The following is a 16,625-nucleotide window of genomic DNA, read 5'->3' as shown; positions in this document are numbered from 1 at the left end:
CACTTCCAACAGCCACCAGTAGCTGATGTTCATCAAGTTTTTAAAAGTCAGGTTTTGAGCCTGATATAGCTGTCTCCTGAGAGGCTGTACCACTGCCTGACAAATACAGAGATGGGTGCTCTAAGCCAACCATTGGACCGAGATCAGGGTTCTCAATGGAAGAGTTAGAGGAAGGACCCAAGGAGCTGAAGGGGTTTGCAGCCCCATAGGAGGAACAACAATATGAACCAGCCATTACCCCCAGAGCTCCCAAGGGCTAAACCACCAATCAAAGAGTACACATGGTGGGACTCATGGCTCTAGCTGCATATGCAGCAGAGATTGGCCTTGTCAGACATCAATGGGAGGAGAGGCCCTTGGTCCTGTGAAGGCTCCATGCCCCAGTATAGGGGAATGCCAGGACAGGGAATCAGGAGTGGGTGGGTTGATGAGCAGGGGTGGAGAGGGAATAGGGGGGGTTGGGAGGGGAAACTAGGAAAGGGGATAATATTTGAAATGTAAATAAAGAAAATAATTTTTAAAAAGTCAAGTTTTGTCAAATGCAAGTGAATGATGACATGTATGTGGAACATATATAAATAAGGAGAAAGGTAAACAGCATAGCAGATTTGTTTAAATCCCTGATTATGCTCCTCACATACATCCTTCACTGACATGGGCCACTTCTCTCTGGCCTACAGACCCTTTAGTCACAAGTAGCTGAATGGAAGAATGATGGGGAAAATGTTAAAGAGCCACACAAGTATGTCCCCAGATGTCCTTTTGTGGCGTTAATATATGACCCTAAGAGTTTCTCTGGCAGCTTCTCTAGCATTCACAAACCCTGGAACTAAATGCTGAAAGCACTTGAAAGGAAGGGGAGTCGGACAGCAGTTAAGGCAGGCCATGGCGGTTGAGAGTGATTTTATACCTATCCTGAATCTAAACTGGGCAGGATGACCTTGACACACCCTTCAAACACATAAAGATAGCCTGGAGAGCTCTTTAGAATTGCTGTTTAAAAAAATCCTTTTAAGTGTAGCTCTTACAGGTATTCCAAAATTATTCCATTGGCACGTTTAGGATACATTGAAACCTCTGTGGAGATTGAGTACAATACAATACAATACAATACAATACAATACAACACAATACATAGTGTTCTCAGTTGTCTTCACATACCCAAGAATCTAGCCTGCGTTTAATCCTGGAATCATTTCCCCAGACTTGTGCTATAAAACAAGGTTACATTGTGCTTGATAGTGGAGAGCTGCAATCATCAGACCCAGCACTCACCTGTGCAGAGTACAGCCTTGTCAGGTACCAGAAATGGTGTCTGTCTGTCAACCTCAGGTCAGCACAGCTCTGTATGCAGAGAGGTCCGCAACTTACAGCTTCCTCCCTCTCTCCTTAACTCTAGCTGCATATATCAAACTGTACCATATACCAAGATGTATCATTCAAGGCCACTTCTCACTAAGCAGGTCCAGTCCAAAAACAGAGAGCATCCCCAAATCTTTTATTCATCCCCTTTATGCCAGCAGCAAGCTGTTCACTCTGTCCATGCGTTCTATTGTTCAAGCCAAATCCTTTTACGTCATCCCTGCATTTTTTCTCACATTTGTGTGTGAAATGGGTCCTACAAATGTACTTTCAAAATATATACCGTATCCTACTAAGGCTCGCTGCTGTACCTGCTGTTCCTGTTCAGACTGCCATCTTCAGGCACTAGAACCATCAACACGCTTTCCCTGGGTGTGTCTCTGCTTCTCACCACAGTTACATCCCCTGCAGTGGCCAGATAATCTCATTCAAGTGTGACACCAATGGCTTCTGTGGTATTTTGAATGAAAATGGTCCCATAGGATCATAGGGTGCAGTGCAATTGGAAGTGTAGCCTTGTTGAAGCAGGTGTGTGGCCTTGCTGGAGGAAGTGGCTCGTTCTCTTCCTGCTGCATGCCGAACTGATCTGGTTGTAGAACTTTCAGCTCCTTCTCCAGCACCATGTCTGTCTGTATACTGCCATGTTCTCTGCCGTGACAATGACGGACTAAACCTCTGAAACTGTAAGCCAGCTCCAATTAAATGTTTTCCTTTATAAAAGTTACCATGGGCATGGTGTCCCTTTATAGCAATAGAAACCCTAAATAAGACAGCTTCCCATCATACTATCAAAAACCTTAGCAGAGCCCTACCTTTGACTCTGAGGATATCTGTATACCCTACCCAGAATTCACCTCTTCCTACTCACTCTTGCAACAGTTACAAGCTTGTGATTTCCTAGGGTCTCTTTCTTCTTGTATCTTGTCTTTAAGACACAGTCCTGTCTCACTTCACCCATCCACCCCCTTCTGAAATAAGATCTTCTACTATCATTATAGGTCTGACCTTAGTTATCTTCTTCTTCATCCCACTTTCCAACATTTCACCATTCATCCCACTACCCACCATCCACTCACTCTTCCCACTACCCAACATCTACTCATTCATTTCACTACCCAACAACTGCTCATTTTTCCCACTACCCAACATCCACTCATTCTTCCTACTACCCAACATCCACTCATTTATCCTACTACCCAACATCCGCACATCCAATCATTCATCCTACTGCCTAACATTCCCTCTTTCATCCCACTACCCACCATCCACTCATATATATAGTCACGTTTTGCATATTTTTCTTGCTTCTTTTCTCACTTAGCATCTTTGACTGGCACTTTTCCCCTATAGGAAGCTGTCTTGTACAGGGTTCTATTACCAGTGACTAGAACAGAGTAGTACACATCAAATATTTACTATCAACCAATCAATCAATCAATCAATCAAAGGTCTGTCATACAGGAAATTATTCATCAGCTTCTGTGTTTAAAGCACTTTGTAGCTGATTAAGCTGAATAGCTAGGTCCTTCCTACCTTTACAGTGTTCACTGACCTTCATCAGCTTGGTAACTTTGACCTATAGTCCTCAAGATACCTGGTATCTTCTCTAAAATATCTAGGGTACCTAAACTCTGATAACAAACAAGTGCCACCAAAATTTACTGATTGCCACCACCTCCCTTCAGCCCACTTCCCAAATGTTCTGAGACCTTGCAAATAAGAAAATATTCTCTTAAAGGGTATGTTGATTTGTAAAACTTTATATTGTACTAAAATAATGAGGAAGCCTTGTGTTCTTCCCTGCCTTGAACCTTGGAAATACAAAAGAGTTCTTCACATCAGAGATATGAATGCCCAAAGTGCCTAATTAAAACACTGTGTATATCGGCATGCACAGGGCATCCAGAACCAACCTGCCATCTGGAATGTAGTAAAATCAATGTCACTGGACAGAGCAGCCAAAACTCTAATAAAGCCATTTCTGAGTTCATTCAGCTGAAAATTATCTTGTTTTCTATCAAATTCATATATTACATGGGATTTTATGCTACATCTTGAATGGCATGCCTTGCATTATATTATTAAATATGTTTTTATTTGGGCCTTTCCCATTGTTCTCCATTTTAACCCACTTGAATTGAGTCTATATAACCCCTTTTTCTGAAGGCTATAATTACTGTGATGTGAACTATGTGTGAGCTAAAAGTTAATATTAAAAATGTTGATTAAAAATAACTTATTTTTAAATTATTAATTCACTTCTATATACGTAACAACTTAAAAAGGGATTGAATCCACCATGCTTGGGCAGAGAGCAGAGGAGTCATCTATAGAACTTGATAATGCAGATATAACCACCTTATAACTAGCTTTGACAAAGACTCTATCCCTAGGGATCATCATTCAAGAGCCATAATTTGTACAGAAGAATTGCCAAGTTTTCTTACTCTTTCACCAGTCCCTATCCACTTTTCTTCAAACTCCTAATCCTACTACCAGGACATCAGATCTCATAGAGAAGTGTGGAGATATGAAGTCAGAAGCAATATTATTTTGCTGTCTTTCATATGGATGTGAATCTTGTCTGCTGCAATGCCTACCTCTTTTGTGAGGCCCCTATCATAGAGCATCTCTTTAAAAAGAAGAAAGAAGGAGGAGGAGGAGGAGGAGGAAGGAGAAAAGAAGGAGGAGGAGGAGGAGGAAGGAGAAAAGGAGGAGGAGGAGGAGGAGGAGGAAGAAGAAGAAGAAGAAGAAGAAGAAGAAGAAGAAGAAGAAGAAGAAGAAGAAGAAGAAGAAGAAGAAGAAGAAGAAAAGAAGAAGGGAACCAACTCCAACTTTCCACTAGACCACTAATCCCAATGGAATCCCTCTGCACCATTGTCTAGAACTTAAGCATTCCAAGAAAAAGTTGTGATATAGCTAAAATACACCATGCACTGATGGCCAGCCGTGAAGATCTAATAAAAAAAATAAAATTTAAAAAACCCACAAAGTTACTAAGAATAAATGGCAGTTCCTTAAAGGAAGGGAGGCACATGTTCTTCCAGAACATCAACTGCATGGCTAAAAATGGGTACCATGTCTGTCCACTTCTTGAATGTAGTCTGTACTAATTCATGTCTACTATCCATCTGAATTCCTACAGCTGGACAGACTCAGCTAAGGCTAACACACGAAACTGCATTCCCAGATGTACTAATTTTTTATTGTGATACAAAGCAAGAATTGTAAAAACTTGTTTATATATAAATAAGATGCCTAAATGCTTAATCCAGAGAGGCTTGAGTAAATATACATGAATTACTAGGTTTTTTTTTAATTATTAGTTTTTAAAAATAACATTGATGAGCCCGCAAGATGTCTCAGAGGGTAAAGGTCTCTTCTGTCAGGTCCACCGAGTTGAATATGTTGCCCAGAACTCACAGAGAAGAAGAGACAGGTGACTACCATGACTCGTACTCTAACCTACACACACACACACACAGAGAGAGAGAGAGAGAGAGAGAGAGAGAGAGAGAGAGAGAGAGAGAGAGAATAAAATAAAATAAAATGTAAAATAATATTTGATACAGTCATGGGCCCAACCACAAATCTGCGCATATATATATATACATATCTGTATGAAATTAATTATATAGTATATATATTAGAAATTGTGTATATATATATGTATATGAAGTTAATTGTAAAAAAATATATACCATATGCACAATCAGCAATTAACAAGCTAATCTGCTGGTTGGTGCCCTTTGATTAATTTCTTAACTCTTGTAGAAAAACTAAAAAAAAAAAAAGGTGTATAACATTAAACACATTGCATAGATTAAGAGTTGTACAAGAATTTAAAATGTTATTAAAATACAGAAATATAGATAATTGTGTGTGGATAAGGGAGTTCATTTCAGTAAAGTTTCTCAGAGTGATCATTTGAGCTGGGTTTAAATGGTAGACACTAGAAGTAGTCCAGCAACTCTCTGCATGGTGAACTCAGTGTGAGGTCTGAGATGTAACGGCTGACAGGATTTATGAAGCAAGCACAAGAGAATGAATATAATTGCAAGTGAGACGAACCAACTATGTGCTGAAGTACAAGGAGACAGGGACTTTCTGCTCAAAACTGTCCCTGCAAGGTTTGACTATTCTCCTACCAAGAAGCCAAGCCTGACCTAGAGCTGAGGCAGGAAATGAACAACCCATCCCTAGCAGTTCACCTCAGCCCATGCCACAAATGTCATGATCTTTTTTTTTTTTAATTTTAAATAGAGCCCAACTAAATATGCTTCTCTAATTTCCCTGTCCACAGCAGAATGCAAATAACAAATTTGGAAATGTAAGCAGTGCACCCAGCATACGAAACATAGACCAGCTAATGCTACTCCCTTTCAAGAGAAAAATTAAAGCCAATCTCTTAAAAATATCTCAGCAGTAAGATTTCATTTGTGAGCAAAAGGCTTTGTGTATGCTTGAGTTAACTCCTGGAAATATTAGTGCCTTGTAGCCTCTACACTTGATGGCATTTATAATGAAGAACGTGAGCATCCAGGAAAAGCATATAGCCTTAGCATATTGCTCTGGGTAGCACAATTACTTAGCATTCATGGCCCCCTATTTCAATTATCAGGACCTTACCATTAAAAAATAAGTGTGTTGTCTGTTGCCTATACCACATTTGTTGATTGGCCTATAATCAGCAATAAAATGTGCCCAGGAAACTCTTTTTCAGCACAGCCAGTATATTAGTTACTATTCTTCTTTTACCTTTAATTTATTTAATTATTATTTGACTTAAATATACCTTACTAGGAAACCTTCTCTTCATACTGCTGTGTAGTACCATGGCATAAAGGTTCCAAGTGCCACTGGACGGAAGGACTACAAATATTTACTGTAAGCATGATTCGAGGTAATATTTGAGTGAACACATTTGATGTGGCTGGTCAGAGGAAAGATACAGAAATGTCAAACGTTTCCACTGATGAAATAAAACACAGTGAACAAGTCAATTTATAGAAGCAAGAGTTTATTTGGATCATAGTTCCAGAGAGCTAGAGTCCATCGATGATGGTGGAGTGGAGGCAGCAGGCTATAGACGGGGCAGCTGGAGGAGAAGCTGAGGGGCCACATTTTGATCCACAAAATGAGTGAACTAGAAAAGGCATGAGGAAACTCTCAAAGCCCACCTCAGGGACATACTTCTGCCAGCAAGGCCATACCTCCTAAACCTACTCAGACAACATCACCAACTGGGACTAATTATTTAAATGCCAAAGACTGTGGGAGACTTTATCATTTAAACCACCACAGTCCGTTATACATTTCCATCGCTTAAGATGGCCAGATTGAGAAGTTTTCCTATACCCTCCTGGAAAGCCTCTGAGCCTCTGCACCCCCACCCTCCAGCCCTGGCTGGTGCATCCTACCTCTGCAGTGCTCTGGTTAAAAGCCACTACCATTTCTTTCCTCTTCAAGCTCCACCCAGGAATCACACACTTCATCTAAGAGCAGGTCATTTATACTCATGCAACTTTGATAGTTTGTCCCCAGTGCTTGGTGCAGATGTCTGAACCCTAATGGGTATTCAGGAAAAGCTTACACAGTGAAAACACAGAGAACAAAGTGATTGTAACATTTTCAAAGATTCATCTTTAAAATGGATGGGCTTTCAACTACACGAGCAATTCTTTTGTACTTATCGATGATAACTGAAATTGATTGCTCATTTACTAGGTCAGGCACTGTTCCAAGTGCTTCATCTGCTCTAATTTATTTAATCCTCATCTCAGGGCCAGAATCCAGGGACCTTTATTTTCATTATATGGAGGGGTGAGGGGGGAGTCCTAGAAAAAGGGAACTCTTCATCCAGTAAGCTGGGGACAGAAACTTCTGTTTTAACTCTGGCAATCTGCTCCCCAGTCCAGGCTGTGAGCAAGGTTTATGCACTTCCTGTACTAGTGAGCTCATAGTAGACCAACTCCAGGGTGTTCTGCAATTCATCGTTGCAAGACACGGCTGAGAGCATCAGCCACCTTTACCAGTACGGACAGCAGCAAAACTGCCTAGGGTAGCATAACCTACTGAATGCATTTGTTCTGGTTAAAGTCGACTGCGTGATTTAATGAAGAAGGAAATAGGATATAAGAAAACCAAGCTCTGCACTAGAAGCAATGCTCTGTATAGAGAACACTTGGTAGAATTCATCCATCGTGAAGCAGGAATTTCATTCAGGGCTCTGTGTATCTTCAGCTCTGGGAACGGTGAGTGTGTAGTCAAGGTAGATGCTCAATAAACATTTGTGGAAAGAACCATGAACCGCCAGTCTGCTTTACTCCGTGTTTGGGAAAAAGCTGATTTCTTCTCACCCTAGCCTTTCAAGCAGAGTTTTGGAAGGACTACACATTTAGGAGACACAAACGGAGAGTGGGGAGATGACTCATACCCAATGTAAAGGAGACGGTAGGCTAGGATCAGCTCCTGGGCTGGATAATCAGTGAGCCGAAGAAAAGCCAGCTGCTCCAATGGTTGGAGCTGTGGACATGCTGCCTTCTTGAATCTATCTACATTTCTGGGTTGTGAGTCAAGGACTGCCTAAGTATGTAACCTCACTCAAGTGTGTCATACATGAGAAAACTGTTCTGCTTTCCAGCTCCTCAAAAAGAGTCAGTAAGCTCAGCAGTAAGAAGTGGACATGAACTTCCCCATGACCACAGACTAAGAAACGCTTTAGGAGCTATCCGTAATGACGACACATCTGGCCAGTCAAGGAAGCAATGGAAAAAAAGCTGGGATGCTCTGAAAGGCTGTAAAATGCTGCAAAGAGTCAGCTTTCTTGAGTACCTAGGGCAAGACAGTTCAAAGTACACGTCAGGCCCAGCCATGGCAAACGCATCTGGCAAGAAAGGGCTATCACACACCCTTTGTCTTCTCATCATGCATCCTTTACTGAGAATAGGATCTAGCTTGTAGGAAGGCATGAGCCACGGGGAGGGAAAATGGGAAAGATGCAAGCAGAAGATCATCACATCCACCGCAAGCAAAGTTTCTTCACACTTTTTTCACCTTTTGATGGTAGAGAAACCAAGAGTTTGATGTGAAGACAACAATTTATGATTATTGTCAGACACTAGACATCTGAATGACTGAATAAAGCCTTTAAATAAAAGTGAGACAATTGGCCAAGAATGGGCTAAAGGCCAGTAAACTTCATCTAGGGTAGAAAACATGATCTATCACCATGTTTCAGCATAATTTGTATATATAATTTAGCATCATCTTTACACTACTTGTGAGCTGTGTTCACTAAAAACGGACTTTGAAAACAATGGCTTTGGAAAAGACATATAGGTGATATGGACTATTGTAGTAGGAAGAACCTTTTTTTTTTAATTGTTCACCCAAGGTTAATGGCTGAGATTCCTATCTAACAGAATAAATAAGCAAGGAAAAGGTACAAATTTATGTAGTATAGACTGTACAGGACACTGAAGACTTTCTGAATGAGAATAATGACCATAGATAATTACATTCTCTTCAGTGATTTCCTCTAATGAAAAAAATTGTAGAGGAATGATAAAATGTGATTTGACAAAAGAAAGGTAATCTAACAGTAATGAACTGGAGAAATTAATCAAGGTCTGTTGGGATCATTCTGTTTGTCCCTGTGACGTAAGACATAGACGCTTCTTTCCTCCAGGTTCAGGGACGGTATTGTTTTCACCAGGGTTACAGGACCTGAGTTACAAGAACATCATGGAATTCTATTCTGTGTCATATTGTGGGTGAGGGTGACCACCACACCCTTACTATCAATTGACACCTGTACAGATTGCCTTATGCTGACTAGGGAGGGAAGAGAAGGTCTAAGAGATGAGAAGAGGATACTGTGTGAATACAAGACCCCTAGGGTGGTATCGGTAATGTACTGAAGACTGTAAGCCAGAATTCAAAACATTTTAAATCCCTAAGTACTAACAAAGAAGAGTATGCAACTGATATAACATATAAGCTCCAAAGATTAAAATATTTACTGTACAGGTTTTTATAGAGAGAAAAAAAGACACCTAGCTGCCTTTAAACAGCACAAGGTTCATGAAAGGATTCTGAGGTTCAAGGAGATGAATAAGCCTTAAACAAACGTTGCCTGGCCAACACTGCCAAGAGAATTGTATTTAAGGAGGACCAGGCTGCAGGAGGGTGAGAAAAGGCATCTTAGCAGAGCTCAAATTGGTCTTCATGTCTCTGCCCCTAAAGAATCAGTGGGGGGAAGATGGGTATGGGGTTGGGCAAGGATGCTTTTGCTCGCCTTCTGAGATTGATGGCATGAAGTAGCATAGCCACACCCTTTCAAAATGACTTTTTGATATGACTAACAGAAAGAAAATAACAGGAGTGGAAGCTCATTGATTAAATGTGATATTTCCTAGGCCTATATCTGTCCTGTCAGAAAGAGATAGCCTGTGCTAAAAGGTCTGTTTGATCTCATATTTCAAAAATAATGTATTTACAAACCATAACTAAAATTGGTAACAAAAACCTAAAATCATTCTTTTTTAAAAAAGATTTATTTATTATATGTAAGTACACTATAGCTGTTTTCAGACACCACAGAAGAGGGCATCAGATCTCATTATGTATAGTTGTGAGCCACCATGTGGTTGCTGGAATTTGAATTCAGGACCTTTGGAAGAGCAGTCAGTGCTCTTAACCATTGAGCCATCTCTCCAACCCTGCCTAAACTCATTCTTATCCTACAGTTCTTTACTAGGAGCAACTTTCCCTACTTCCCTAACTCCTATCTATAAGGGATATTTAGTAATGTATGTAGACCAGTTGTGTGTGTGTGTGTGTGTGTGTGTGTGTGTGTGTGTGTGTTGGTATGGGGGGGGTGTTACCATATTTAATAGGTACTTCTGATATCAAGATGTGTAGAAGTCAAAGATGCTCATGAGCATTGTACAACACACACACACACTGTAGCAAGGACATCAGCATTAACAGGGTAGAGATATCTCATCCTTAGTAACAGTGAATCACTTTAAAGGTTTGAGTATAGCGGAAACAAACCAACTTAAATGCAACTAAGGGACAGAGGTGGTGGCTCCATGGATTTTATGTTTGCTGAACAAGTGTGAGACCATCATTAGACTTTGCAGGACCTGACAAAAGCCAGGCAGGCATGGCAGCCTCCTGCAATCCTGTCACTTAGAAAAATGGTTTCCCACTGGCAAGCTGGATTGCTAGACAATTGAGGATTGTCAAACTTCAGGTTCAAGAGAGACCTTGCTTAGTAAATACAGTGAGGGGTAAGAAGGATGACATCATCATGGATTTTAGCCTTCTGCATACATTTGCACATACACATGTCCATATACATGTGAGCATCCATGTACACAAGAATACATACTACACAGACATGCAAAAACCACTGAAAATTAAAGAACCTAGTCAGGGATTACTAAATTTTTCAGGAGTTTAAACAAAGTATCAATAAGAATAAGAATTCAAACACTGGAGACACTGGAGGCTTTTTTTTTTTTTTTTTTTTTTTTTTTTGCTTGAAAGTAGAAGATTTAAGGAAAAGGGCAATGCCTAAAACTAACTGAGCTGGCTATGCACAGCATAAGGCATATGCTTAAAGTAAAAGTTAATTTAAAGTAGATTAAATGTAATGCATATGGACCAACAATATGGCTCAGCATGTAAAATCCGGTGCCACCTAACCTGACGATCTGTGTCCCACATCCATGACACACAGGGTGAAAGGAAGGAACAGATGCCCACAGGTTGTCCGCTGACTTCCACAGATGCACTATGGAATGTGTGTACCCCCAATGTACAAGCACACATGTATACACACACACACACACACACACACACACACACACACACACACACACACAAGCAAGCAAATGTAACGAAGGCAACATAATCCAGTGTGACGCAATGGGAGAAGAAAGGCATCTCAGACAAATGGAGCCACATGCCCTCTCAGCTCATCCCTTGATTTCTTCAGTGCTCCGTGCAAAGGTTTCCTGCTGACTTCAAAGGAGAGCTTGGGTTTTTGCTTTGGAAGCTAGTAGCTAGACTTTGGAAATTATAACCCTTGGTGAATTTTAAATCTCCTAGAACGGTTATTCAGTTTGTGCTGAAATGCACATACTAAGCAGAACCAAACATTGGAGTTTGTGTTTCTAGGAGGTGATGTTGAAAACAGATGGACCAGCAAAATGAAAATCAAGAGCTAAACACAAAAGCAGGCAGGCAGGAGAGAACCAAGAGGCTATGACCAACGGAGGGCAGCTTCCTTTTTTAAACAAAATAATTGTGATATTTTTATTAACTAATTTAAAATTTCATGCAATGTATTGCCTCAGATAAACAACTCCTACTTAGCTCCTCCCAGATCCATCTGGACCTCTCTCCCCTGCAAGTTTGTATACTTTAATTTATTTGGTTGTTTTGTTTTGTTTTGTTTTTGTTTTTGGTTTTTTGTTTTTTTTAGTGTCATCAGCTCTACCTAAGGCTATTATGATTGTTGTCTGTAGTACTCTAGATCTTCCACTGCAATGATTTTAATGTTTTCTTTCCACATTGTTCCTTTTACTCTGGTTTGGTGCTCCTTAGTTGCATATTCAGCATTTGAGAGGCTATCCTAGATACGTGGCTTTGGTTCTGCTGGTCTATAAGTTGGGCAGGTACAAGTGTAGAATGGGTGAGGACAGAATGCTGGCAGAGCCTTGCATTGGCATCTCAGGATATTTGTAACCCTTCAGTCCAGGGCCCATCCTCAGGATTAACATCCCAGAGACCAGGGCCAGAGCCAGCTCTTCTACAGAGGGGCAAGAGGAGCTGAAGTAGTTCTTCGCCAGAACTGGCCATTTCAGTGTCTGGCACACCATCATAGAAACTGTTTTCTCCAGTGCTGCTCAGTGTGAAGTTTCTTAGGGAGAAGCTAAATTGGGGAAAGCTTAAGTTGTGGTATTGCAAGGGTCTTAGCTCAGGAGGCATTTTCTACCAGTTAGTGGCTACCTCCTTCTTATGTTCCAGAACTACAGACTTTATTATAGAAATGGTGTGGCCCCCAGTTTTCTAATACCTTATGGAATCACACAGATGTTGTTATTTTACTGTAATCGATCTAAGAAGGGAACGTAATAACTATGCTTTTCATTTCCTAAACTGACTTGAGACTTCTTTATGTATTAAATCTAGCAAGGATCAAGATTAGGTTCTATTATCAACCCTACAATCTGGATTAACTATCGCGTCTCAATTTCCTCATTTTAAATATGTATATATGTATGCATATTGTCAGCCACATGTGTAGAATACTCCACAAATTCTAGTATAATTACTTTGTCATGTATATTGTAAAATTTTATATCCTGTAAGCGTAACCTTTTGCACACGGTCCAATATGTTCCTGTTTGTGTGAATATAGGACTGTGTGAATTTATGTTTATGCCTTCCAATAATAAAGCTAGCACTTAAACACAGCATTTACCATATACCTTGGAAGCGTTCACATATATTAACCCATAGTTCAAAAGGAGAAACAACAGAGGAAATTAGAAAGTATTTTTAAGCAATAATGAAAACACAACACAATAAACTTAGGGGGTACTTTTTGCCATTATATTTCCTAATTAGCTATTGCTAGTGTCTTAAAATGCTTTCGTTTCTGGTCATTTATTTTGGATTTAGTTAGTGTAGAACAATGCCTTGGGCAGAGAGATTATGGGTTATTTTAGTACTGGAGTTCTAAGGAATGGGAACAAGGCACAGGGCAGGGAGGCAGGGAGGCAGTCTTCTGAGAATGTGCTACTAAGAAAGATGCAGGCACATACTCAGTGCTTGAGGCCGCTTTGAGGAAATACCAGCACCACCTCAGGACAGCTTCAGTGGAGACAAGGAGGGAGAGGTAATTATTTATTGTCTGCTGTCTTCCTTATCTTTAGGACATCAGCCCCTTAATTCTATGCTTTGGCAGGGATCCAACTCAATCAGCTTGCTTCTGTCTAGGAAGTTCCAATTGCTTCTATGTTTTTTCTAAGGCACTGGAGACCACACTTCAGTCATATGCAAAGACATATGTATGTTTTATTTCATACATGAGTTTTCATTGGTATTTGTGAGATTGTATTTTCATATATGTGTGTGTACATACATATGAGCATATACAAACATAACTCCATACATATGTTTGCTCCTGTTTTGCAGCATAACTCCTAAAGCCACTAGAATCTCCAAAGTGGTAAGTGTATTTCTATGCTAATGAGCTGTCTAATGGTTGGAACCTAATGACGTGAGCAATTGTGATTTCATAAAGCCTGCATTAAAGACCCATGGGTTTTGTCAGACTAAAGGGTAGCTGGATACATGCAGATGCCTGAAGAGTAGTCATGTCTCCCATCTGCCATGGCCTATGCATCAATTCCTTCTTACTCTTTACCTGTATCTTCTGTATTATAATTGTAAATGGCCGTTACTCTAATAGCTGGGACCTGTGAGTCACAGGGAAGGGCTGTGATTGCCTAACTCAGACCCTAGTTAGGAGCTTAATAACAATCTATTGTGTGCAAATGGTAATGGATGAGGAGCAGCTCTGATAATGACTTAGTCCTGTGGGATCTGACATCACCTACAAGCAGACTGAGACAGAATGAAATTGGGATAGAAGACACCCAGTCTGGCCCAACTGCTTATGTATGAAGAGAGTTTCCTTCACACATATATAGACCAGAAAGGCTCTGTTTACAGAATTACTGTAGGAAAAAAAATCCCTCTGGTGTATTCCTATACTTTATATGTTTTTTTTTTTTTTTTAGTCAATAGTTTTCATCTTGATTACATCTTCTCTATTGAATTTTAGCTAAGTCTTCATCAAAGAATCATTTAGAGAGTGGAATGGATTTTGGATGCTTAGTTTTATGTTGTTGTGTGACAAGGCCTCCAGTATTATAGTCATGTGCATCATTTCAGCCTCTCTGTGGGTCAGGAAGCTGGGTAGATGCTGCTAGATGCTTCTGTCACAGGTCTCCTAGGACACAGTTAGGGTCATCCGGGACTGTGTCCATATCAAAGCGCCACTGGAAAGTTCCCAGACTCACTAGGGTAATTGATGGATGGATTCTTTCCCTCACAATGCTTGGATCTTCAGGCCCTTCCTGGCTGTGGGACCATGTTAATTAAGTGCCTTAACATGTGGGCTGCTTAATATGACAGTCTGTCTGGTTCATTTGAGATGAACAACTGAGAGAAACTCCAGACAAGAAATCAGTTCTTTCCCAGTCTCACATTAGAAGCATCCGGTCATTGCTGTTGCTGTATTAAGCTTTGTCGGAAGTGTTTTGCAAGACTGAAGGCATATGCAAGGCTTACACTGTGTTTGGAAACAAACCCCTTCAGGTGAGAGTGAGCCATCCTCCACTACAGGAGTAGAAGAAACAAGAGTGTACTTTCATTGCCTTCCTAGTAGCTGGAAGACAAAGGCCCTGCCTGCACTTGCCAGCTTGGATCTACCAGTGCAAACGTGGGGACTAAAGCTGCTTTGGGGAAAGAGCATGCATGTAGCAATAACCAGATGCCAGATGCTGCAATGTGACAGGGACACTCCCAACCCAATCCTTATCACCGATCTGGCCCAAGCTGAAATATCATGGTCCAAGTCTCTGAACAGTTCCTGGAAACCTATATTCTAAGGTTGATTCTGAGATCTTCTTGGTGATAGTGAGACATAATTAGTGTCTATAAGTAAATTATTTCTTTGCTCATTAAATTAATGAGTGGGTTTTTTGATGTCCAAAGCTTGTATCTAAGAAATTGGAAAAGTGTCAATGTTCTTATTTTGTTAATGTTTTTCCTGTGTCTTCTTCAAGATCAGTAGTTGCCCATCTAAATTCCCCCTTTCCTCAACTGGGTCGTGTGTGTGTGTGCACATGTGTGTGTGTGTGTATGTGTGTGTGTGTGTGTTTTCACTCTGCATTCTAACACAGTCTCAATTCTTTCAACACTGTTCTGTTTTATAAATTCATTTTCAATGGTAATTTGTTCTTTAAAAAATATTTAATTTTCTTTAATGTGTGAGTGTTTGCCTGCATTATGCCTGTGCAGCATGTGTGTGCATTCACGGTCTGCTGAGGCCAGAAGAGGGCTTTATATCTCCTGGAACTAGAGTTGTGAGCTACTGTGTGGGTGCTGGAAACCAAACTGGGTTCCTCTGCAAGAGCAGTAAGTGTCCTTAGTGAGTTTGCACTGATACAGTTGACCACATTTGTGTCTACACATCCCAAATGTTTTTTTTTCAAACAGCAATTTTTATTAGATATTTTCTTCATTTACATTTCAAATGCTAGCCCCAAAGCCCCCTATACCCTCCACTCCCGCTTCCTGGCCCTGGCATTCCCCTGTACTGGGGCATATGATCTTCACAATACTATTTACACTTACAGTCCTTGTGTTTTGTCAGGAGACAGGGTCTTGCTGTGCAGTCCAGTTTGGTCTCAAATGTGTGGCTTCTAGTCCCAACTTCCCAAAAGCTTTACAAGATGTGGACTATCAAGGCCAGCCCCCTCCCTTTCTTTAATGCTGTAAATGTAGGCATAATATAATTCTCTCAAAGAATGGGACCCTTAGATCATCAAACAAATTACCAAGCTGAATACAGGCCATTTTTAAGAATGAAAGCAAGATTATCCCCAAGGATTTCTTGAGAGCAAATCATTAGACAGCGAAGCTTGTTTCGAGAATTGGGAGGGGGGCATGAATGCTTAAACACCAGGCCCTTTGAAATTAAGCTTCATTTTAGAATTTGTGCTGTTACCTTGGAACGACCTGCTCAGTTAAGAGGATGCAGCCCCATGCCCACATGTGAGAGCATCAGCACTGTACATCTAGAACATTCCTTGGCTTCCTCACAAAAATGTGGGCTTTTGATCTCTCTTCCAAACCATCTTACCTGTGCCATTGGACATAAATGTTATCTTGATCTTAGCTGCGTATCTGCTTTCCTTTTGTCTCGTCCTCCTTACCATTTAAATTTCATTTCATGGGCTTTTTCATTCAAGTGGGAGTTTTCATTAAGGCTGCCAGAGTGATTTCATAGTGTGGAGTTAATCTATAGCAGTCTTTGAGATAATTTGCCAAGATTTTGAAAGGACTGGAGTTTTATGAGTAAGAGTGCCTGTCTTGTTCATAATATTTTACTTAAGATTAAAATCAAAAGGACTTTAAAATCACAATTACTTCTCATAGACTACGAATCAGTT

This window comes from Mus musculus, chromosome 15 (genome assembly GCF_000001635.26).
Source record: "Mus musculus strain C57BL/6J chromosome 15, GRCm38.p6 C57BL/6J".
Taxonomy (NCBI): domain Eukaryota; kingdom Metazoa; phylum Chordata; class Mammalia; order Rodentia; family Muridae; genus Mus; species Mus musculus.
The sequence above is the reverse complement of the archived record's forward strand: the minus strand, read 5'-3'. Positions refer to the sequence as shown.